Source organism: Chiloscyllium plagiosum, unplaced genomic scaffold (genome assembly GCF_037043375.1).
Source record: "Chiloscyllium plagiosum isolate Xiang-an unplaced genomic scaffold, Cpla_swu_hap1 HiC_scaffold_33, whole genome shotgun sequence".
Taxonomy (NCBI): Eukaryota; Metazoa; Chordata; class Chondrichthyes; order Orectolobiformes; family Hemiscylliidae; genus Chiloscyllium; species Chiloscyllium plagiosum.
Genome location: NW_028270171.1, coordinates 41334410 through 41360555, shown reverse-complemented (window position 1 = coordinate 41360555; position 26146 = coordinate 41334410).

The following is a 26146-nucleotide window of genomic DNA, read 5'->3' as shown; positions in this document are numbered from 1 at the left end:
CCGCTGGTGAAAGAATTTCAAACACTAACAAATTCATCCACCAATTGTGGATCCAATTTACCAACTTGCCTTGGATCCTATGGTCTCTTTCCCTCTGGACCAGCCTTCCATGTGGGACCTTGTCAAAAGCCTTACCCAACTCCATATAAACCACATCATCTGCACTGCCCTCCTCAATATTTTTAGACACCATTTCAAAAACCTCCACTGAATTTCTCAGACAGTATCTTCCTCTATCCGAGTTGATTCTTATTTTTGCAAGTGCTGATTCATCCACAGAATTGTTTCCAATAATTTCCCTCCCATTGCTGAGAGACTATCTGCTCTGTAAATACCTGACCTATCCCTGCTGCCCTTCTTGAACAAAGGAACCAAATTAGCGATCCTCCAGCCATTCGGCACTTCACCTGTGGCCAACAAAGTGTTAAATATATGCCCCAGGGACCCGGCAATCTCCTCCCTTACCTCCAATAGCAACGTAGGATACATTTTATTGGGTACTGGGGATTTCCCCACCTTTATGCCTGTGAAAACATTTAATTCCTCCCCCTTATTGATCTTAACATGTTCTAGGGCCTCACCATCCCACCTGAAATCCCCAGATACAATGTCTTCCTCCTGTGTGAATACAGATGGGAAGTATTCGTTGCAGACCTCATCTACTTCCTCTGGCTCCATGCACTGATTGTCCCTTTGGTTTCTCATAGGTCTTGCTCTTTCCTCAGTAATCCTCTTATTCTAACTATACTGATTAAGTACCTTGTGACATTTCCTTAATAGTTTTTGACAAGGATATTTTATGGCCATTTTTTGTCCCTCATTTCTAAGGACTCCCCTGCACTCCTATACTTTTGAATGGCTTCGCCTGGTTTTATTACACTGTATTTTCTTTATCAATCTCATGATATCGCTTTATCAGTATTCGCTGGACTTTTTGCCTTTACTATTCCCTTGTCAGGAACACACTGGTCCTGAATTTTCTCTGTATCACTTAAACTTACTCCCACTCCCCTTATACAGACTCAATTGCAGGTAGTCCTCCCAGTCTCTGTTTGCCAGTTTGCCAGATCCTCTCTATTTATAGTGATACTGATAGGAGACTCAGTTCTGAGGGGGACAGACTGGAGACTGTGTGGCTGCAGAAGAGACCCCAGGATGGTGTGCTGCCTCCCGGATACCAGGGTCAAGGATGTCTCTGAGTCGTTACTGTACCTTCTGAAGGGGAGTATTAGTAGCCATTGGTTATTGTGCACATCGGTCCACATGACAGAGGTAGACAAAGGGATGTGGTCCTGTGAAATGAGTATCAGGAGTTAGGTTAGAGATTTAAAAGGATGAACTCAAGGTAAGTGATCTACAGATTATTCCCAATGCCATCTGCAACGTTAAGGATTGAAATCGAAAGATAGGCCAGATCGATGTGTGGCTGAGGAGCAGGGGGAGGGGGTAATATTTGGATCATTGAGATCTCTTATGGGGTAGAGGTGACCTGTACAAGGGGGAACAGGTTTGACTTAAACCAGAGGGATACCAGGATCACTGCGAGGGAGATTTGTTAGTGTTACCTGGGGAGGGTTTAAACTAGGTTGGCAGGGACTCTGAGTAAGAGAGGTACCATCGGCCAGTCAAGAGAAAATTATGTCAGCCACCGAGAACAAGTTTCCTATTCTGGATATCCTGTGGCACAGTCAAGGGAGGGAAAAGACTACTGGTTTGAACGCGCATTTATTTCAACACACGAGGCCTGACTGGTAAGCCAGACGATCTCAGAGCATGGATTGGCTCTGGGGACTGGGATATTATAGCCATAACAGAAACATGGCTGAGAGAATGGCAGGACTGACAGCTTACTGTTCCAGGATACAGAAGCTACAGGTCTGACAGAGTGAGTGAGATGGGAGAGTTGCACGTTTGATAAGGGAGGGCAGAACACCAGTGTTTAGAAGGGATACTCTTAAGGGATCATCAAATGAGGCCATATGGTTAGAAGTTAGAAGCACAAAGGGGATGGACTCTGTTGGGACAGTGTTCTAGATTCCCAAAGAGCCAGCGGATAGTAGAGGAACAGATGTGTAGAGAGATTTCAGGTACCTATAGAAATAATAATGTAGTATTGGTTGGAGATGTTAACTTCCCCTGGATGGACTGGGCCACTCACAGAGTAAAAGGCCTGTACGGAGGACAATTTGTCAAATGTGTCCAACAAATTTTCCTAAACCAATATATAACGCGAAGAAAGCCGAACTCTATTCAGGCGGGTGCAACACTGGACCTCCCTTCGGAAAACAAGGTCTGGAAAGTGACTGAAGTGTCGGTCAGAGAGCACTTTGGGTCCAGTGACCACAAATGTCTTCGTTTTAACATAGTTAAGGGAAAAGATCAGACAGTTCCACAGATGAAGCTGAGGCAGAGCTAGGTTTGGGGTCTTTAGGCAGGATTGGGTGAATTAAAAATCTCAGAACACCAAGTTATATTCCAACAGGTTTATTTCAAGGCACCAGCTTTCGAAGCGCAGGTGCTAATCCTCAAAGATGAAAGGCAGAAACTAAATTTGTTTGATATTACATTTCAAGACACTGCTAGCCTGTTGTTATAAATTCTCTGCCTTATGACTGTGCTGCGCAACCACCTGATGAAGCTCTGAAACCTAGTGCATCCAAATAAACCTGCTGGACTGTAAGCTGATGTTGTGTGATTTTTAACATTGTCCACCCCAGTCCAACACCGGCTCCTCCACATCATGATTACCATCGATTGGGTGAGTCTGTTTGAAGGAAAAGGAATGAATGGTAAACGGGAGGGTTTTAAAAGTGTGATCTCAAGAATCCAGGGCCAGTATTTTCCTGTTAGAGTGAAGGGAAAAGCTGGCAGGTTTAGGGATCCCTGTCTGCTGAGGGTTATTGAGGCTCTGTTCAGGAAAAAGAAAACAGCATACATTGAGTTTAATCAATCCATATCTTCTTCCAGTCCGAAAGACACGATCAATCTGTGGAGACCCTGCAATCCTCTCAGTTCCCTGCTGCAGTCAGGATCTGTCGAACTCACTCCAATGTCTGTTACTCTACTGATCCAGTTCCGAAAAGACTCACTACCGGTGTAACATCCTCCCGTGGCTATCTCCCACCCTATCAATGCAAGCTCCCCCAGTCTCTCCATCCACCTAATCATCTCCATAACATTCTCCAGACTTTACACCCCTAACTATTTAAATGCCACGTTCCCCTACAAATCTTCCCACTTTGACTAAACTGCAGGAGGTTACTAATGCTTCCTTATCTGTGAAACTGTCTCCAACCAAAATGGCTGCCCTATCTCCTGGTATAAATGTCCGACTCCACACCCTCTTTATCTAAATAACCTGCAGAACCTTAGACGTTCTATAACTATAAACACATTTAGTCACGACTGCCCTCCATATATCTGTGTGCTCTTCTAATCTATAAAACCATCTTGGTTTCCACATTATGCTCCCTTCACCAAAACACTCCTGTCTGTGTAAACCATCCCATCCTACCAACATCCTTCTCCCTGTAAACTGCTTCATCCCTCCCAATCTCCCCATCTCCATGAACTCCTTCAGGCCCTATAGCTCTATAACCTCCTGTGGCTCTATTGCCCTCGCTCCCTGTGAACTACCTCCCGTCCTCACACCCCTCCCAGTCTGGGTCGTCTGCTCCAGATCAGACCATTGCTGTCTCTGTTACCCTCGACAATCCTCGCAACCCTTCCTATTTATGTCTCATCATTCAGATCCCATCTCTCCAGCTTTATGAAACCTCATGTGACATTGTGACCCTCCCTATTCAGAACGTAGAACAGTGCAGCACAGCACATGCCATTCGGCCCTCAATGTTGTGCGGACATTTTATCCTACAGACCCAACATTTTACTATCATCCATTTGCCTATCTAAGAATTGCTTAAATGTCACTAATATATCGGACTCTGCTACCACTGTTGGCAGTGCATTCCACGCACGCCGGTACACGATGTGTAAAGAAACCACCTCTGACATCTCCGAAAATTGTCCTCCGATCAACTTCAATTTATGCTGTTTGTCATTTTTATAAATGACCTGGAGGAGGGGCTAGAAGGTTGGGTGAGCAAGTTTGCTGATGATACGAAAGTCGGAGGAGTTGTTGACAGTGAGGAAGGATGTGGCAGGTTACAGCGGGATATAGATAAGCTGCAGAGCTGGGCAGAAAGGTGGCAAATGGAGTTCAATGTAGCTAATTTTGAGGTGATTCACTTTGGTAAGAGTAACAAAAATATGGGGTACTGGGCTAATGGTCGGATACCTGGTAGAGTGGATGAGCAGAGGGATCTTGGTGTCCATGTACACAGATCTTTGAAAGTTGCCACCCAGGTAAATAGTGCGGTGAAGAAGGCATATGACGTACTGGCTTTTATTGGTAGAGGAATTGAGTTCCGGAGTCCTGAGGTCATGTTGCAGTTGTATAAGACTCTGGTGCGGCCGCATCTGGAGTATTGTGTGCTGTATTGGTCGCCATACCATAGGAAGGATGTGGAGGCACTGGAACGGGTGCAGAGGAGGTTTACCAGGATGTTGCCTGGTATGGTAGGAAGATCGTATGAGGAAAGGCTGAGGCACTTGGGGTTGTTTTCATTGGAGAAAAGAAGATTTAGGGGTGACTTGATAGAGGTGTACAAGATGATTAGGGGTTTAGATAGGGTTGACCGTGAGAACCTTTATCCAGGTTTGGAGTCAGCTATTACGAGGGGGCATAGCTTTAACTTAAGGGATGTTAGGTATAGGACAGATGTTAGGAGTAGGTTCTTTACTCAGCGAGTCGTGAGTTCATGGAATGCCCTGTCAGTAGCAGTGGTGGACTCTCCCTCTTTATGGGCATTTAAGTGGGCATTGGATAGGCATATGGAGGATAGTGGGCTAGTGTAGGTTAGGTGGGCTTGGATCGGCGCAACATCGAGGGCCAAAGGGCCTGTACTGCGCTGTATTCTTCTATGTTCTATGTTCTATAGCTCTTAAATTCAGTCCGCCTGCTAACGAAAGCCAACACATCTCATGCCTTCTGAACAAGGCTATCAGCTTGAGTACCACCTTTGAGGGATCAATGGACGTGGTCCCCAAGATTCTTCTGTTCCTCCACACTGTCAAGAATCCTGCCTTTCTCTCTGTAAAGGTTTTTTGCGGAATCCTTCAATCATAATCCCTCCCTATCTTGGGAACTTGTTCCAATCCCTCCAATACTCGTATACTGGGAAACCTCTTCAAGTCACGACAATCCTCCTTACCTCTGTAACCTCCTTTATTAGTATCTTCCCTCAAAATTGCTGAAACCTCTATTTGCCACATCAATACTCCTGATATCTGCATAACTCTTCCAGAATGGCTGTGTACAGCTTCAGGTTCCCAGGCTGGGAGATATGAGATCAGATGTGAATCTATTTGCTCATTCTGTCTTTGTGCCTGAAACTGACCTGGTGCTGCTCTGGTAGAAAGCACTCTCCGTCCATCTGGTAACCTCCAGATCTACGTTACTGAGCAGAGCTCACCTCATCGAAGCCTTCCTTTGGAAAGTTCCTTATTTTGTCACCATTTTCAAGCGGCAGTTTCACGCGATGCAGGAATTGGGGAGTTTCCATTTTGAGAGAATGAAACATTTATCACTGGAAATTGGGAAGCCTGTAAAAATGAAAACGACAGTCCAGAGACAGTGTACAGTGAAAGGAAAGGCCGATAGGTGTACAAAATACTGGATATGGAAAGAAATTGAGGTTTCAGTGAATAAAAAAAACAGTAACCATATCTCAGAAGACAGTGTGAATCTTCAGAAGAGTATAAAGGCAGTAGGAGTATAGTAAAGCGGGAAATCAGGAGGGCGAAAAGGGGGCACGAGATAATTTGGACAAATATTGTTAAGGGGAATCCAAAGGATATTTATAAGAAGTTAAAGGACAAAATGGGAACTAGGGAGAGAATAGGGCCCCTTGAAGATCAGCAAGGCAGCCTGCACGTGGAGCTGCAGGAGATGGGGCAGATGCTAAACAAGTATTGTACATCAGTGTTTACTATGAGGAGGACATGGAAGATATAGAATGTGGCTACAGGGATGGTGCAGGAGGGAGGGTTTTGGGTTTTTGTATAATTGGAGCTCTTTCTGGGGTAGGTGGGACCTCTACAAGCAGGATGGTGTTCATCTAAACCAGAGGGGTACTAATGTCCTGGGTGGGGAATTCGCTAAAGATATTAAGTGGATTTAAACTAATACAGCAGGGGGATGGGAACCAAATTTGTAGGCAGGTACAGAAGAGGATGAGAAGAGGGAGTTCCAAAATCAAGTGTCTGACACTGGCAAGCGAGAACCTGGATAGAACCTGTACTTCAACGCGAGCAGCATCCGAAATAAAGTGAGTGAACTGGCAGCGTGTGTTGGTACCTGTGGCCATTACAGAGAAATCAATAGATCAGGGACAGGAATGGCTGTTACACGTTCCGGGATTCAGATGTTTCAGTAAGAACAGAGAAGATGGTAAAAGAGGGGGGAGGTGTGGCATTGTTAATCAGGGACAATATTACAGTTGTAGGAAAATTCTTTGGGGACTCGTTAACTGGGGTAGTATGGGCTGAGGTTAGAAACAGGAAAGGAGAAGTCACCATGCTGGGAGTTTTCTATACGCCTCCGAATTGTCCCAGAGATGTAGACGAAAGGATGGAGAAGATGATTTTTGATAGGAGTGAGATAGGCAGGGTAGTTGTCATGGGGGACTTCAACTATCCAAATATTGACTGGGATCACTACAGTACGAGTAGTATAGATGGGTCAGTTTCTGTCCAGTGTATGCAGGAGGGCTTCCTGACCCAGTATGCAGACAAGCCTACAAGGGACGAAGCCACTTTAGATTTAGTACTGGGTAACGAGCCTGGTCAGGTGTTAGGTTTGGAAGTAGGTGAGCACTTTGGAGATAGTGATCACAATTCTGTCAGGTTTACTTTCGTAATGGAAAGGGATAGGTGTGCTCCACCGAGCAGGACTTACAGCTTAGGGAATGGAAATTACAATGCAATTAGGAAAGATTTAGCAACTGTAGAATGGGGAAGGAAATTGCAGGGATGAACACATTAAAAATGTTGAGCCGACTCAAGGAAAAGTTCCTTTGTGTCCTCGCTAAGTATGTACCTGTCAGACAGGGAGGAAGATAGAGAACGCGTGAGCTGTGGTTGACGAAGGAACTGGAATCCCTGGTCAAGAAGAAGAAGGCTTATGTAAGGACAAAATGTGAAAGCTCAGTTAGTGCGCTTGAGGGATACAAGGAAGTCAGGAAAGACCTAAAAAGAGAGCTCAGAAGAGCCAGGAGGAGACATGAGAAGTTGTTGGCAGATATGATCATGGTTAACATCTACGGCTTTCCATAGGTATGTCAGGAATAAAAGAATGACAAGGGTTACATTAAGGCCAATCAAGGATAATAGTGGGAAGTTGTGTATGGAGTCAGAGGAGATAGGGAAAGCACTAAATAAATATTTTTCGACAGTGTTCACTATAGAAAATGAAAATGTTGGCGAGGAAGATACAGAGATACTTGCATATAGACGAGAAGAGATTCACAAGGAAGAAGTATAGAAGTACTGCAGAGTGTGAAAATAGACAAGTCCCTTGGGCCGGATGGGTTCTATCCTAGGATCCTCTGGGAAGCAAGGGAAGAGATTGCCGAGCCTTTGGCATTGATCTTCAAATCATCATTGTCTACAGGAATAGTGCCTGAGGACTGGAGGATAGCAAATGTGGTTCCCTTGTTTAAAAATCAGACAACCCTGGTAATTACAGACCAGTAAGTCTCATTCAGTTGTTGGTAAAGTGTTGGAAAAGGTTATAAGAGATAGAATTTATAACCATCTCGAAAAGAATCATCTGATCAGGGACAGTTAGCACGGTTTTGCGAAGGGGAGGTCGTGGCTAACGAATCTTATTGACTTTTTGACAACACGACCAAACAGGTAGTTGAGAGTAAATTGGTTGATGTGGTGGAAATGGATTTCAGCAAGGCGTTCGATAAGGATCGCCACAGTAGGCTATTATACAAAATGCAGAGGAATGGGATTGTGGGAGACATAGCAGTTTGGATCAGTAATTGGCTTGCTGAAAGAAAACAGAGGGTTGTAGTTGATGGAACATGTTCATCTTGGTGTCCAGTTATGAGCGGCGTACCGCAAGGGTCGGTGTTGGGTCCACTGCTGTTCGTCATTTTTATAAATTACTTGGATGAGGGCTTAGAAGGGTAGGTTAGTAAATTTGCGGATGACACTAAGGTAGGTGGAGTTGTGGATAGTGACGAAGGATGTAGTAGGTTGCAGAGAGACATAGATAGGATGGAGAGTTGGCTGAGAGATGGCAAGTGGAGTTTAATGCGGACAAGTGTGAGGTGATACGCATTGAATGGAGTAATCAGAATGCAAAGTACTGAGCTAATGGTAAGATTCTTGGGAGTGCAGATGAGCAGAGAGATCTCGGTGTCCATGTGCACAGATCCCTGAAAGTTGCCACCCAGATTGACAGGGTTGTTAAGAAGGCATACAGTGTTTTGGCCTTTATTAATAGAGGGATTGAGTTCCGGAACCAGGAGGTTATGCTACAGCTGTATAAAGCTCTGGTACGGCCACACTTGGAGTATTTTTTACAATTCTGGTCACCGCATTATCAGAAGGATGTGGAAGCTTTGGAAAGGGTGCAGAGGAGATTTACCAGGATGTTGCCTGGTATGGAAAGAATGTCTTACGTGGAAAGGCTGAGGGTCTTGATGCTGTTCTCGTTAGAGAGAAGAAGGTTGAGAGGTGACTTAATAGAGACATACAAGATAATCCGAGGGTTAGATAGGGTGGACAGGGAGGGCCTTTTTCCAAGTATGGGAACGGCAAACACGAGGGGACACAACTTTAAAGTGAGGGGAGATAGGTATATGACAGATGTCAGAGCTAGTTTCTTTACTCAGAGAGTAGTGACGGTGTGGAATGCCTTGCCTGCAACGGTTGAGATTCGCCAAGTATAAGTGCATTTAAGTCGACATTGGACAGGCATATGGATATACATGGAATAGTGAAGGTGGGATGGGCTTCAGATTAGCATGACAGGGTGGCGCAACATCGAGGGCCGAAGGGCCTGTACTGCTCTGTAATGTTCTATGTTCTATGTAGGGAAATAGATGGTGTCAACCCTCAAAATATCCATATTACGGAGGAGGAGATGCTGGATGTCTTGAAACGCATAAAGGTGAATAAATCACCAGGACCTTATCAGGTCTTAGAATCATAGAGATGTACAGCATGGAAAAAGGCCATTCGGTCCAACCCGTCCATGCCGAGCAGATATCCCACCTGCCAGCACCCGGCCCATATCCATCCAGACCCTTCATATTCATATATTCATCCAAATGCCTATTAAATGTTGCAATTGTACCAGCCTCCATCAGTTCCTCTGGCAGTTCATTCCATACACGTACCACCTTCTGTTTGAAAACGTTGCCCCTTAGGTCTCTTTTATATCTTTCTCCTCTCACCCTAAACCCATTCCATCTAGTTCTGAACTCCCCGACCCTAGGGAAAAGATTTTGTTTATTTATCCTGTTCACGCCCCTCATAATTTTGTAAACCTACATAAGGTCACCCCTCAGCCTCCGACGCTCCAGGGAAACCAGCCCCCGCCTTTTCAGTCTCTCCCGATAGCTCAAATCCTCCAACCCTGGCAACATCCTTGTAAATCTTTTCTGAACTCTTTCAAGTTTCACAACATCTTTCTGATAGCAAGGATACCAGAATTGAATGCAATATTCCAAAAGCCTAACCAATGTCTCGTAAAGTCGCAACATGACCTCCCAACTCATGTACTCAGTACGCTGATCAATAAAGGAAAGCATACCAAACGCCTTCTTCACTATCCTATCTACCTGTGGCTCCACTTTCAAGGAGCTATGAACCTGCATTCCAAGGTCTCTTGGTTCAGCAACACTCCCTAGGGCCTTACCAGGACCTGCTCAGTTGTACCCTCGAACTCTGTCAGAAGCTAGGGAAGTGATTGCTGTGCCCCGTGCTGAAATAGTTGTATCATCGATAGTCAAAGGTGAGGTACCAGAAGACTGGAGGTTGGCTGACGTGGTGCCACTATTTAAGCAAGATGGTAAGGATAAGCTAGGGAACTACAGGCCGGTTCGCCTGACGTCAGTGGTGGGCACGTTGAAGGAGGGAATCATGAGGGACAAGGATTGTATGTATTTGGAAAGGGAGTTTCTAATTTGGGATAGTCAGCATTGCTTTGTGCGTGGGAAATCATGTCTCAGGAAATTGATTGTGGTTTTTAAAGAAGTAACAAAAAGGATTGATGAGGGCAGAGTGGTACATGTGAGTGATATGGACTTCAATAAGGTGTTCGCAAAGTTTCCACATGGGAGATTGGTGAGCAAGGTTAAATATCATGGAATACAGGGAAAACCAGCCATTTGGATACAGAACTGGCTCAAATGTAGAAGACAGAGGGTGGTGGTGGAGGGTTATTTTTCAGACTGGAGGCCTGTGACCAGAGGAATGCCACAAGGATTCGGTGCTGGATCCAATATTTTTGTTATTTATATGAATGATTTGGATGTGAACATAGGAGGTGTAGTTAGTAAGTTTGCAGATGACACCAAAATTGGAGGTGTTGTGGATAGCGAAGAATGTTACCTCAGATTACAATGGGATCTGGATCAGATGGGCTAATGGGCTGAGGTGTGGCAGATGGAGATTAATTTAGATAAATGTGAGGTGCTGCATTTTGGGAATGCGAATCGCAGCAGGACTTACGCACTTAATGGTATGTTCCTGGGGAGTGTTGCTCAACAAAGAAACTTTGGAATGCAGGTTCATAGCTCCTTGAAAGTGGAGTTGCAGGTAGATAGAAGAGTGAAGGAGGTGTTTGGTATGCTTGCGTTTACTGATCAGAGCATTGAGTAGAGGAGTTCGGAGGTCATGTTCTGGCTGTACAGGACATTGCATAAGCCACTTTTGGAATATTGCATGCAGTTCCTGTCTCCTTCTGATCGAAGGATGTTGTGTAAATTGAAAGATTTCAGAAAGGATTTACAGGGATGTTGCCAGGATTGGAGGATTCGAGCTACAGGGAGAGGTTGAATGGGCTGGGGCTATTTGAGGCTGAAGGGAGACCATACAGAGGTTTATAAGAGAGGTATGGATAGGTTAAACAAAGATCTTTTCCCTGAGTTAGTGGAGTCCAGAACCAGACAGCCGAGGTTCAGAGTGAGAAAGGAAAGATATGAAAGGAACATAAGGGACAACTTTTACCGGCAGAGGGTGATGTGGGTACGGAATGAACTGCTAGAGGAAGTGGTGGAGGATGGTACAATTACTGCATTTAAAAGGCATCCGGTTGGGTATACGAACAGGAAGGATTGAGAGGGATTTGGGCCAAGTGCTGGCAAATAAAACGAGATTATGATAGGATATATGGGTGGTGTGGATGAGTTGGACCGAAGGATCTCTTTCTGTGCTGTGCATCTCTATGACTGTAAATGTTTTCCACTGTCCATTTACAGCCACACATTTCACGGTTTCCCCTGTTTACCTTGGTCAATTCTCCTCTCAAACTCATATAAATGGTTTTGGTTGTGATTGTAGTGTGTGCTTTATGGTCACTTTAAAAATCCACCATCTCGCTGAATTCTACTATACTACAATTTCCCAGAGGATATATCATTGTGACATTACTCTTTCACTCAGCATCATCACCCAACGGTCGATCTGAGATAGTCACATCCCTGGTCATTTGCACAATATGTTGTTCAAAGAAACACTGACAAAAACATTCCAAATATTGAAGTCTCCCAAAATTATCACAGTGCCTTTGCATTACACAGGAATTCATTCGAACATGCAACAGTGTTGAGCAATGAAATGTTGTCAGACATCCTAAAAAAACATTCTCCTGCTTGTGTTTTTGTCACGCGTTGCCTAGAATTTGCATTCAGGCTGTTTCAGCTGCATAATCTGAGACCAAATGCTTTCTCTGTAATACCTTTGTTACCCATTACTGCCAGGGTTACCCATCCTGTACTCTCGTTCTGCCTGAGACCCCTCAAGGATGTGTGGAATTGAATATTTATGTTCCACCTTTTGTTTCTCCAATTATTTTGGTGACCAAATCTTATTTATCTGTGTGTCACAAGTCCATCTACCTTATTGAAGATACTTTGTCCATTCCAAAGAAGGAACATTGTTATTGACTTTTTCCCAGAATTTCCTGTCACAGCCTAATTCTCTTATGTACAGTATTAGTTAAACTCTGCCCTATCCTGTTCCTTTCTGGTTGTCTTCAGCCCCATTCCGTACTGTTCCGATGCTTCACCCCTTTTCTCGTTGGATTTGGAAAGCTTCTTCCACCTGAACCCTGTCCCTGCATCTCCATTCTAAAGGGGCGTCCCTTCACTCTGAAGGTCTCTCTTTGGGCCCGAGTCTCTTCAAATCATGGAACCATCTTCCCCACGTCCACTCTATCCAGGTCCCTCAGTATTCTATACGTTTGAATCAGATTCTGCCACCGCTGCCTAAACTTCATCGAGTGTAGACCCAGAATCTCAAACTGCTCCTCATGTGACAAGCATTTCATCTCTGGGATCTTTCTGAGAAATCTGTTTCCCGTACCCCCTCACATCCTTTTTCCAGACTGTTAATGTGCAGCATGTTCAGTGTGGTCCCAACGCTTACCCCTGTGGAACTCCACTTGTCACTGGCTGACTCCTTTATATCTGCTCTCTGTCTTCTGACAGTGCCAGCATGTTGTTCTGAAAGCGAGATGTCATTCCATAAACACGGCTGGCTCTGTTTTCCTGTCTGGCTGTAGAAAGAAGAGTAGATAAAAGGGATGAATTGTTTATTGGGATTTTCAGAAACTTTTTAACAAGGTCCCACTGAAGAGGTAGATAAGCAAAATTGGCACATGTGGGATTGGAGGGAATGTACTGGCATAGATTGGGAATTCTTTAATAGACAGAAAATTAAGTGGAAGAAAATGGATTAGTGCTTGACATACAACTAAATTCAAATGGATTTGATGGTCGGACAAAATCTAATGTTTCACATTTGTTGGTGACACAAAATTAGCTGGGAATATGGAATGTATGGAGGAAGCAAAGAGAACATGAACAGTCTGTGAATTTCCCTTTTTTAAAATTCAATGATGGACCGTGGTCATCACTTGCTCGGCCATCATTACCTTCCCATCTGTAATTCCCTGGAGAAGGTGGTGGTCAACGATCTTTCTGACCCATTGCACTCCTTTGGGTGTAGGGACAGACACATTGCTGTGAGGATGGAATGTGACTTGAAGGGCACCTTGGAAATGCTGGTGATCCCGTGCACCTGCAGCTCCTCTACTTCCAAGGAATAGTGGTTCTGGGTTTGTGAAGGGCTGCTGAAAGCGCCTTCCTGAGTGACCTCAGTGCTGCTTGTTGATTTTTCTACAAATTCCTTCCTCAATCATTCATGGACATGTGCATTGTTGGCTGAGTCAGCATTTTTTTAATTTGATTTTGAGTTGTCCCTGAGAAGATGGTGGTGAGCTGTCTTCTTCATTGACTTCACCAGCAGTTGGAACTGTTGTTATCTGTGTACCCTCCAGCAGGCGCTCCAGCACTCCTCATGTCTGTAACATATCCCACATGTGCCACTGTAACTGCGTACAGACAATGCAGCTCTCCCTTTATGGGTGACATACTCCTCTACGTACAACTCTTATAGTTCCTCACAATATCTCACCTCCTCCATTGTCGTCTGCGCTGCTGATCTTGCAAATTGTTTTTATTCCTATTTAAACTTCTGATCAGCATTCAACTCTTCCTTTTTAAATTTGTAAACTTTCAGTATCTGTATCCCTCTATATCACTGTTACAAATTACAACACAGGTTCCCCTCCTTAAATCTCTATGAATTACAGTGGCTGGATGTGTTTAATTCACACTTTTCACCCTCCTTATCCACCTCACCTCGTCCAGCCCCTACAATCACACCATTTCGGAATGCTCCCGTTCTCTGCACCTCCTTTTTTCCTGAGAGTCCTTGAATACCACCAGTGCTCCAATGATCTATATCCCCCCAGTTATTATAAGTCTTCTAACTCTGTAACATCCAGCAGTGTCCAGTACCTTAAAACGCTTCCTAGCTGTCAATTTGCACTCGTTGAAGTCTTTCTATCTCTATAAGCAGTTCACAAAAAATCCCATAGACTCGACAAAGCTCCGTCAAAAACGAACCATAAACTCTCTATTTCATTTGCCTTATTCAGTTCCTGCAATTCTCCCTGTATCTTCCAGTAACCTGTTTACGCACTGCACGTCAGCCTACTTCTCCAGATAGCCTGTTCCATCCCCTACAGCTCGCTCAATTACTGCAACAATCTCTGACCCTTCTAATCCTCCTCTTTTTCACTGTCTTCCAGGCACAACGGCAATGCTGTGAGGGAGCAGTGCGGAATGGGATATTATAAATCTCAGCTCAGGCTTGAGGAGAACAATTACCTGGGAGTCACAAAGGGAGAGAACCTGAGAGCGAGCAACACAGAGTGGGAGAATATAAATCAGCAGCGAGGATTGATGCCGACTGGGACTTGGAGTTGGACAAACAGCAGAGCAGGAGGCTGAAAATCAGCACGGAGTCACACAGGGAGTGACCGTGTGATGGAGAAAATTTGAGAAGGAGCTTGAGGCTCACTCACACCTGGGAATTAGAGGCACCAAAGTGTGAGGAAATAAATCAGTACTGAGGATCGTGGCCTAGTCATACTGGGAGTCACAGAGACGGTGACACTCTGAGAGAGCAGAGCGGAGTGGGAGCTGGTGGATTATACGTATCTGGGAGTAACAGAGATGTGAGGTCTTCACAGAAGAAAATGAAATTTCATTTGCTGATATTAAATCGTTACTTGCTGTAACTTCCTGCAAAATGGCATTTTCTTTCATGGAATTAGGGCTGAAGGCTGAAATATCAGTAATAATTGAAAGTCTGAATCAGGATAATAAAGAATCTCAGTCAGCTACAGACCGATGAGGGAATGCATGTGAAACGTATGCCTCTGATGTTAACTTTATCCAACATAATTCATTGAGTAAGACTAAACACGTTTCTGCTTATGTTGTGGTAGTGCAGGTTGGTCAAATGGGAAACGTTTTCTGTTACATTGGGAAGTCATAGCCCCTGCTGGTGAACACTGGGTCCTGCAGCTCAGTTAATGACTGGAGATTCTGTGAGACATCTATGAATCTGAGAGTTAGGTGGATAACACTTCAAGGGAGGGGATCACACTGCTGTCATAACGGCCTGTAACAAGGAAGGGTATGGGTGATCAGTCAATAGATACGGTCAGGGAATACAGGATTATCCTGGTGGTGGAGGGGAGGTGAGGCTCCCTCCCCATTACGTTTCCCAGTTTGGAAGCTGATGAAGATGCGGGCTGCTCAGAGGAATGCAATCAGACCCATGTCTGTGGTACCACAAGCAGCCTGACTGTACAGAAGGGTAGGGAGAAGGAAGGAGGGGCGATAGTCACAGAGCAGTCAGGAAATTGAAGAAGGTGCCAGTGTTTCTGTGACTGTCAATGTAATTCCAGGATCATGGTATCAAGAATGTCACTGTGTCCATCAAGTCTGCTCCACCATTCACATTTGACTGATCGGTTTTTCAAGCCTGGTTTCTTTCTTTCCCCCTTTGATCCCCTGGCAATCAAGAACGTTTCTATCTTTGTTTTAAATCTACTCAATGACCTTGCATCCACAGCCTTCTGTGGCAATGACTTCCACAGATCCCCCACTCTCTGGGTGAAGACGTTTCCCCTTATCTCCGATCTAAAAGGTTTTCCCTTTACTCGAAGGCTGTGCCCTTGGTTACGTCTCTCCTGTCAATGGAAACATCTTCCCAACGTTCACTCTGTCCAAGCCATTCAGTATTCTGTAAGTTTCAATCAGATCTCCCCTTGTCCTTCTAAACTCCATCATGGATAGTCCCCGAGTCCTCAAACATTCCTCATCTGTTACGCCTTTCATTCCTGGGAGTTTTCTTGTGAACTTCCACTGGACCGGCTCCAGGTCCAATGCATCCTCCCTGATGTATGGAGCTCAATGTATAACGTATTCAGAAATGATATAAAGGAAAGCAAAGGATGAAGTGTAGAAGTATTGGTTCAGGATAGTGTTAGTTAATGAGTCTGAGATTAAGTTGATGCCTTCAAGTTCAGAATGAATTTGGCTGGAGCTTTAGTAAAAAAAAAACTATAAAGTTACCCTGTGAGGGACCGTCTGTGGGCTGCCGACTAGTGAAAAGGATACAGAGATGGCAACGTTGTAGTGTTGAGAAACTTGCATTATCCAGATACAGACTGGGATACTGACCGTGTCTGGGCTGTGACGGATTGCATGGAGCGGAGCTTACTGCCGGAGTATGTGCCCACCCCAAGGAGCCATGTACTGTTGAACCTTGGAAAAGTGGTGGGGAAAGTGGATCCAGTATCAGGTGGGAACATTTTCAGGCACGATGAACATTTTATTGTAACGCTCAGGATGATGGTAGTGAATGCTGTGCATTGACTGAGTTTGAGAAAAAATCAATCGACTGGGAGCTGCCTTCACTGAGGCAAGAATGAATCTGGGAAGGTATGGCCGGAACACCAAGTTGGTAAGAAAAAGAAAAATTGAACAATGGGCTCCCTTCAATGGCTTGGGTCTGTTCGAGGAATATTTCCTCACACAGGAAAGGCAGGGTAAACAAACCCAATGCTCCCTCGATGACAGTGGAGCAAAAGGTTAAGGTGAAGAAGAACAATTGAATAGCTGTCAGATAGAGAACATTATTGTGAACCAGGAGAAATGCTGAAGTTTAGGGTAGAGATGGTAGAGCGGAGGAATTTATGAGAAAACGGAAAGCCAACATAAAGTTGTCATACGCTCTAAGGGAGCGTGCAAAAAGGTGGAGTAAGGCTGATCCAACACTTGAAAGAGAATTTGTACTCAGAAGAAGGGGAATAGCTGACTGTGAGATGAATACTTCATATCTGTCTTTACCAAAGTGGCGAACCCACCCAGGTCATAGTGACAGAGGAGAAAACTCTGTCACTCGAAAGGTACAATATTGATGAAGAATATCTTTGTGGCACAGTCAACAAACATGTTTCACTGTTTTTCCCTCGATATATGTGACATTAAATCATTCATTCATTCATTTTTGCATGGAATAAAAGGGGCTGTATCAATTTGGACACAAAATTGACTGGAAATCGAGAGGAATGGTCGGGGGTCATTAGATTTTTAATTCAGGCTGGACATAGATTTTCAGTGAAGTTCCACAGGATTCAGTTTTGGGGACCTCATTCATTTTGATATGTATGAACGATGTACATCTGTTGTGCAGGGACCCATTCAAAGTTTACAGTTGACATGGTACTTAAAGAAATTGTAAACTGTGAGGAAAACGTTGTAGTACTCTAAACTTATATTGCCAACTTCTTAGAAACAGTAGAGAGGTGATTGATGAAGTTTGGCACAATGAAACATGAGACAATGCAAATTTCTAGCAAGAACATTAAAAGACAATATAAAATAGGCAGGCATATAGGAGCACAGGATGTGTAAAGATCATTGAAGTTTGTAGGACATTAAACATAGGCAAAGTATACAGTGTTCCTGTCTTTATAAATACTGACAGTTCAAGAGTAAAGAGGTGATGTTGAACTTGCATCAAACACATTCGACTTCAACTGTGTCACATGATCGGACAGATATGAACACATTGGAAAGGATGAAGAACTGATCTAAAAGAATATTTCCAGGAATGAGTAAGATCAGTTATGAAATCAGACTGTTGCAACTGTTCTCACTGAAGTGAAGGTGGCAAAGAGGAGATCGGATGCAGTTTTTCAAACTCATAGGCAGACTGAATAGATTAGACTGGATAAAACTGTGCCCACTAACAACACGAGAGGACACAGATTTCAGTTTATGTACAATAGGAGAACTATGATAGAAGTAAGAACCTTTTCAGTTGGCGAGTAGTTAGGATGTGTTGTTAATGGATGTTCAATGGAAATTTTCAAGAGGGGATTGGATGATTATTGCGACTAAAAGAAATGTGTAATTGTTGTGTTTCTGTTCGCCGAGCTGGGAATTTGTATTGTAGACGTTTCGTCCCCTGTCTCGGTGACATCCTCAGTGCTTGGGATCCTCCTGTGAAGCGCTTCTGTGATGTTTCCTCCGGCATTTATACAGGTTTGTCGCTGCCGCTTCCGGTTGTCAGTTCCAGCTGTCCGCTGCAGTAGCCGGTATATTGGGTCCAGGTCGATGTGTTTGTTGATAGAATCTGTGGATGAGTGCCATGCCTCTAGGATTTCCCTGACTGTTCTCTGTTTGGCTTGTCCTATAATAGTAGTATTGTCCCAGTCGAACTCATGTTGCTTGTCATCTGCGTGTGTGGCAGAACACTGAACGGAGAATTCACCACAAAGCTATACAGGAAAGCCACACACACAGACCAAGTCCTGAACTACGAAAGCAGCCACCCCAACACACACAAAAGAAGTTGCATCAAGACACTGTTCAAAAGGGCCATAACACACTGCGGCACACCAGAACTGCAAAAAGAAGAAGAAGAACACCTATACAATGTATTCGCCAAAAACGGATACCCCCGCAATTTCATCAACAGATGCCTAAGGGAAAGACAACGGAACGAGGACATGCCACAACCCAAAGGACTAGCAACACTACCATACATCAAGGACATTTCTGAACTGACAGCCAGACTACTACGACCACTCTGAATCATAACAGCACACAAACCAACAGCCATTCTCAGACAACAACTCACCAGGATGAAGTACCTGATACCCAGCATGAGCAAAACTAACGTAATGTACAAATTCCCATGCAAGGACTGCACAAAACACGACATAGGACAAACAGGAAGACAGCTAACGATCAGCATCCATGAACACCAACTAGCCACGAAACGACATGACCAGCTATCCTTAGTAGCCACACACTCAGATGACAAGCAACATGATTTCGACTGTAACAACACTACTATTATAGGACGAGCCAAACAGAGAATAGCCAGGGAATTCCTAGAGGCATAGCACTTATCCACAGATTCTATCAACAAACACATCAACCTGGACCCAATATACCGGCCACTGCAGCGGACAGCTGGAACTGACAACCGGAAGTGGCAGATGCAAACTTGTATAAATGCCGGAGGAAAGATCACAGAAGCGCTTCACAGGAGGCTCCCAAGCACTGAGGATGTCAACTAGACAGGGGACGAAACGTTTGCAACACAAATTCCCAGCTCGGCGAACAGAACCACAACAATGAGCACCTGAGCTACAAATCTTCTTCCAAACTTTGAGAAATGTGTATTGGTATGGGAGAAAGCAAGAGATCACTACTCTGTAATGAACACAGATGAAAAGCTGGTGTAAACATCATGGGTCAAATGACACCCTCTTGCCTTACGATTTCTGTGTGGATTTGTGCGATTCTCAAGAGTTCTTCAACTCTAATTATACTGTGTCTTCATAACATAATTGATCCTGTGCGATCCGTTTTTACCTCTGAAATATCTATCAGTCAAAGCACCCCTCCTTCTCTCTGTAACTCATACAGGCCATTTTATAAACCTCCTTTCTCTGAAATCTCCTCTAAATACTCCCTATCTGTGTAATAATTCTCAAGACCTGACAGCTTTGTCTGTAATTACTCCGATATATAGAAAACTCCCAATCTTTACAATTTCCTCCAGCTCACACAATCATCACCCAATCATCAGGGTCACTAACTCCCTCCCACCCTCATAAATCTCATGATCTCCATAACCACCTCCAGCCATTACACTGATGTTATTAAGTGCACCTTTCTCCATCCCTGACAAATCTGCCCATCTCTTCAACTTCCTCAAGTCTCTACAATGTTCCCTGTTGGCTGACAAGCTCCAATGTGTAAAATCCTCTCGGCCCTACAGCACTCCCTACTCTGTAACCACCTGCACAGCTCCCATCTCTGCAGCCTCCACATTCTAAATCCCACCCTATCTATGGAAACACCTCCAGCTCTCCTTATTTCTGTAATGTCGACCAGATAAAACGAACACTCTATGTACCTCGAATCTTCATTAGCCACTTCAAATCTCACTGTCTCTGAAATTCCTCCCGCTACTGCAATGCTCTCTATGAAATCTTCCAAGAAAAGTCATATTCTTTTCAGGAGAACCTCGTCTTATTATTCTCCTGCAGTGCCAGTACAAGGTTTTCTTTTGTCTTCTGCAAGCCCTCTATCTCAAACCCCTTCACCTATAATGTCCTTATTATCTCTAATCTCATTCACAAACTTGATCGGTCTGTATGTCTGTGACCTTCTCCAGGAGGAGGAATGGCTTTTCGGGATTAGGGGCAGATTTTGTGTTTGGAGGATGTCATAAATGTATGACTGTTTGTAGAAAGTAGAGGATTTACAGAGATAGGATGGGTGACAGAACATGAGGGATGTTGCAGAGACTGATATTTATAGGCACAGAGAAAATAATCTGTGGTTTGCCTGTTTGGCTATAGTTTGAAGAGGAAAATGCTATTAAACTGCAAATGTATGGGCCTCTTTTTGAGTTTGGGCTCTGCCTGTTCTAACTGTGGGACTCCATACTGAAATAGGTGTGAGCAGCTGACCCCGAAAAGGCTGGGCAGAATCTGTAATCTTCCAAGTCATATTTGGGAGATCAGTTCCAGGATAGGTGAGAGCTGCTGACAATATTCAGGCGAGTCAAGAGGCATGGGATTTCCCTGATCTGATTGTGGGACTCATTTCCAGAATGGATGCAAGTAGCTATAAATACCTAATGCCCTGGGCTTGTTCAGTTCTGAAAGTACTTACCTATTCTGTATCCATATCTGCATGTGACTCCGAACTGACATTGTTACAACAGAAATGACTGCTTAAAAACAGTAATTCCCAGGTAGGAATACTTGACCAGGGTCAACTCAACAGAGCCTCAGATAAGATTAAGTTCTCACTTCCTGAAATGTTACAATTGAAAAGTATTTTATGAGAAAAATACTTGTTTCATCTGGTGTGAATTCAGTCTGCATCATTGACCCGACTCTCTATGGTAGAACAGATCAGTTCACCTGTCACAGTGTGGGCTCCATCTGTCGGCCTTGTGTACCTTAACCACTTCTCACAACACAACCTAGCCCTCCCACCATCTCCCACATCTGTTGGATTCTTTTTTCTGATACAGACAGACACAGGTATCATTTTCATCAGGTTTCGTGGAGAGTTTCTCTTTGTAAGTTTACAGTAGACAAAGTATTGATTTGGCTGGTCTAGCTCACTTTTCACTTCAACCAAAATCTAAATCTATCTTTGTCCTTGTTATGTCCTTCAGCCCCTAGAACAATCTGTAATAGCCCGCTGTCTTCGCATGCCTTCCTGTCTCTGTAAACTTTTCCCAAATTTACATTCATCATGGTTTCTGGCACTTGCTATCATCCCCAAATTCCTTACTGCTTTTTCAACAAGGCCAATAAAGTAGTAGAACAAATAGAATGAAAAAAGACAGATATGACTGCAGTGTGACCAAGACTGATAACCAAATAATCAAAGGCTTTCTGCATTTATACAAGAAGGAGAAAAAGACCACCACAGTGAAGTAGCATTGTGTATAAATACAAGGATTAGTATTTTTGTGATGCTAATCAATTTACACACGACTCCTCTCTGTCCTTTCCCTGATCCCTTTACATTGATTCTCTCTATATTGTCTAAATATTAGAACTTTCTTCAACACAGAGATTACTCGCGAAATGGTCTGCACTTACTAAAAAGGTGCCAGCCAGCTTCATCCTTTTAAAAAAAATCATTGTTATGATTCCACAAGAACTGTAAGACTTCAGGTTCAGATCTAGGCACATTTTTAAAATTTTCCAGAGTTTCTGCTTCTACTCCGCTTCCATGCATCACTCCCAGATCCCTTCCTTACTCTGGGTGAAACAACAACTTTCCTCACTCCTTCTCTAATATTTTATCCAATTGCATTAAATATTTCCTGTAGGTAACTGAGCTCTCCAATAAGAACAAGACAGTTTCTCCCTCTCTATCTAGGCCCTTGACAACATGTGCAGGTTAATCAAATCTCCTCTTAGCATCCTCCACTTCAACCTTTCCTCATAACTGCATTTTCACTTTCCCACGATAACAAACCTCTTCTATACTATCTCCAAGAGTGAAACATGCTGGAAACATCAATTCTCCTGGCACTCCGATGCTACCAGACCTGCTGTGCTTTTCCCACACCACACTCTTTGACTCTAATTTCCAGCATCTGAAATCCTCACATTCTTCTGTACACTCTCCATTCTAATTCCATCCTTCCATGTGATATAGTGACCAGAATTACATGCAGCACACGGTGACTGAACGAATTACTTAAACAGTTCAAGTATAAGTTTCCTGCTCTTGCGTTCTCCACTTGAACTGAGAGAGGAAATAGTGCCATTTGCTGCCATGTCTGGAGCATTGACGAGCCCGGCTATCTTCAGGGATATGTCCACACTGACAGTATGCTCAATGTTGTGCATTCTTTCTATTGTTTGCTATCCCTAAATAACTTGACTTGCACTTCTCCAGCTTGCTTGCTACATTCAACTGGACCTCATAGCTTCCATTTTTAAGCAAACCGCTTTGTGATCCTCATTAAATTCAAATACGTCATATCAACTGTACGAGACTCTGCATGAAAACCAAACAGCCAGATTAATTACGCACAGCCTTCCCTGCAGAAATTCAGGCTGACAGTCCTGGGATTTTCTAAGGGACCATTCTTCCTGCCTTGCAGAATCCTGATCTGTTAGTATTCAGTCAGCCCGTTGCTTCATACAAAACAAAGCTACAATTACAGCAGGTCTCGGACACTTTACCTCTACCTAGTGAGGAACCGAAAATGATGGACAATGAGAAAACATGACTGGTGATTTGACTCCCCACCTTCTTTTAATAGTATGGGTCAGTGTGTTCGTCACCCTCAAGGATGTGAATCTCTTTTATAGGTCCTCTCTAAGTTTATAACTTATAATATTTTGGACTACAAAATCTGCACAAGACAAGGGCCCGATTTTTTTGTTTTGGCCAATCTCAGTTCTGTCAGTTTCATGGAGGGTTTATCTCCACAAGTCTCAGTGAATGTTCTCATGATAACATCCTCAATCCGCCTTATTAACTACCTTCCCTGCTCTCTGTCCTTTCTTTCATCTGATCCGAGCCCAATGATTATTTTGCGGTTTGTTATAGGCATAAAAACTGCCCACTGCTTGGATATCCCAGAATGCACCAGATTCCCTGTGACAGATGCCATTTTTAAAAAGTCATTACACTCTTGGATTGTCACGCCAATACTGCCCTGGACATGGTGGGGGTGTGGGTGAGATTTGGGGGAAGGTGGTAAAATTAGGATCCCACGTTGTGACCAAGCCCCCGAGGATCTGGTGGATGTCATGATGCATGAGAGGGACATTATCTTTCTCCAGAACTGCCAGGGGAGGCCACAACACCAGACCCTGCAAGCTTGGTCCGAGGGTGACCCCTGGGTCAGTGAGGTGCCAGCCTTCTGAGTGAATGCCCAGCAGTGTGGGAAGGAGGTCAGTGACCTTCCCCACTCCACCAGGGAAAGTACCACCATCTGCACTTTGTGACCTCACCCTCACTCTCTCTCTGTTACTGCACCAACCTCCCACCAATTCTTGTGTTCTCCCACCTCCCACCAAGGCCCATGTTCTCCCACCCTCACTAAATGCAGCACCTTCTCTCAGTCTCTCCAACCTCACCTCTGCCCCTCTGCCTGGTGTCTATGCTGCCTATTCACTCACTCAGGACACCTCGCTAACATTCCCCAGGCTGTACCAACATTAACAGCTGCACCAACCCTTTCCATCTCCCTTAATCCCTCTTGCAAATTTTCACATGCCCAGAAGGAACCATCCCACATTAGGAGAGAAAGAGCCAAGAGGCACAGGAGTTTCCCCAACATTCAGCCCTTCACCCCCTCACAGGGGAAGGATCCTGACCCTAACAACCATGAGAGGCTGACTGACCGTGCCCAAGCTCCCGGACAGGGATCTGAGACTCCACCGACTCACTGTGCTGCGCACCGTGACTGACTGTGGACAATGATATCAAGCTTCCTGGGTTAAGTGTCTGTGCTAAATACCAAGACAATAGCAGGCGGGTGAGCCTGGTAACACTGCTGAGGGCAGGGTAAGGCAAGGCAATAATTCCGTTAGTATTCAAGTCAGATCAAAGTGAGTGTGTTCAAACACGGAGTGAGCAGCCCAGAGGGGTAGTCCATGAGGTGGGTGTGTCCCCCTGAATACAGTGTCCTTGCAGCAGCAATGCAATGAGAGTTGTCAGTGCAGCCTGAGCTGCAGCATTGAAGTACAGGAGCGTACTGTCAGTAGGTCGGAGATGTGCTGGGATGGCATAGTGAGGCTGGCATGTGACAGCTGACAGCATTGGTGGGTGTGGAGTACATGCAGCTTCTATCAGTGCAGTGTCCCCCGAGACGTTAGTGTCCAAGATTGAAAGCCGTCGGAGCGACGGGCGAGATGGAGTCACCAGTTACCAGCTCTAACGTTCATGTCAATTCTCCATATTGAGTTTCTCCGCAGTGGGAGTGAGGATATGGAGCTGCAAGTTGATGAGGAGAGATCAGCAATAATGTGGCTGTTGATCATCAGTAATCATTCAGCGAGCATCTCGCCACTGCTGCACTCAAATCTTGACTTAAAGAACAGTCCAGCACAGGAACAGGCCTTTCAGCCCAGCAAGTCCACACTGACACATGATACCCTTCGAAAGTTGAAATGAAAGTTTTTGCTTCTACACATTCTATGTCATTCTATTCGTTGCTGTCTCTTCTCTGTGACAAGATGCTTCTTAAACCTTGCTATATTAGCTTCTTCCCCTCTATCAGTGTATTCCAGGCACTTTCACATTCTGTCTGGAACAGCAAAAATAAACTTGCTTATTATATCTCCTGAACTTTCTGAGTAATTGATATTTCTACTCCTGGAAAAAGCCTCTAACTGCCCTTCTATATATGCCTCTGATAATTTTGTACATATCTATCAGGTAGCCCCATAGCCAATGATGCCCAGCTGCACACAAACCATGTTTGTTCAATTTCTCCTTCTGGCTAATACCCTCAAAACCAGGCAACATGCTGGGAAATCTTTCCACAACCTCTCCAACACTTCCACAGCGTTCTGCTGGTGTGGCACCCAGTACTGTACACAATATTCCAAATGTGCCCGAACTAAGTTTCTCTACAGCTGCAATATGACCTGCTAATTTTCATACTGCATGCTCTGATGCATGTCTGCAAGTTTGTCATCAGTTTTCTTGATCACCCTATCCACCCGTGTAACCACTTTTAGGGGAATGTGGAGCTGTACACCCTTTGGATGTTGATGCAATTAGTAGTTTTTTTCCATCTACTGTATACTTCTCTCCTGCATCAGACCTTCTAAAACGCATCTCGTCACAGTTGTCCAGATAAAGTTACATCTGTGTTTTCTCTACCCAAGTCTGCAGGGGACCTGTATCCTGCTGTATTCTCTGGCAATTATCCTCACAATCTGCAACTCCACCAATCTATTTACAGATCTCCAGTCACAAAAACACTGTTCGACCACCACTCTGTCTTCTATGACCAAGCAGTTCTCTATCCATCTTACTAACTGAACGCTGATACCATTTCACCTCACCTTCTGTATGAGCCTGCCATAAGGAACCATATCAAAGGTCTTGCTAAGGTGCAAACGGCTAACATCCAGCCCTATGCCCTTATCAATGAATTTTATCACTTTCTCAAAATATTCAATCAAGTTTGTGAGACAGGATCTGCCCCATACAATGGTGTTGCTGTCACTAGTAAGTCCATATTAGATACTGATGAAGCTCTACTCATTCAGACAAGTGATTATTCCATCATATGCCCGGTTGGAACCTTGAAGAGTAAATTAGATTCCCTACAGTGTGGAAGCAGGCCCTTCGGCCCAAACAGTCCACACCAACCCTCCGAAGAGTAACCCACCCAGACC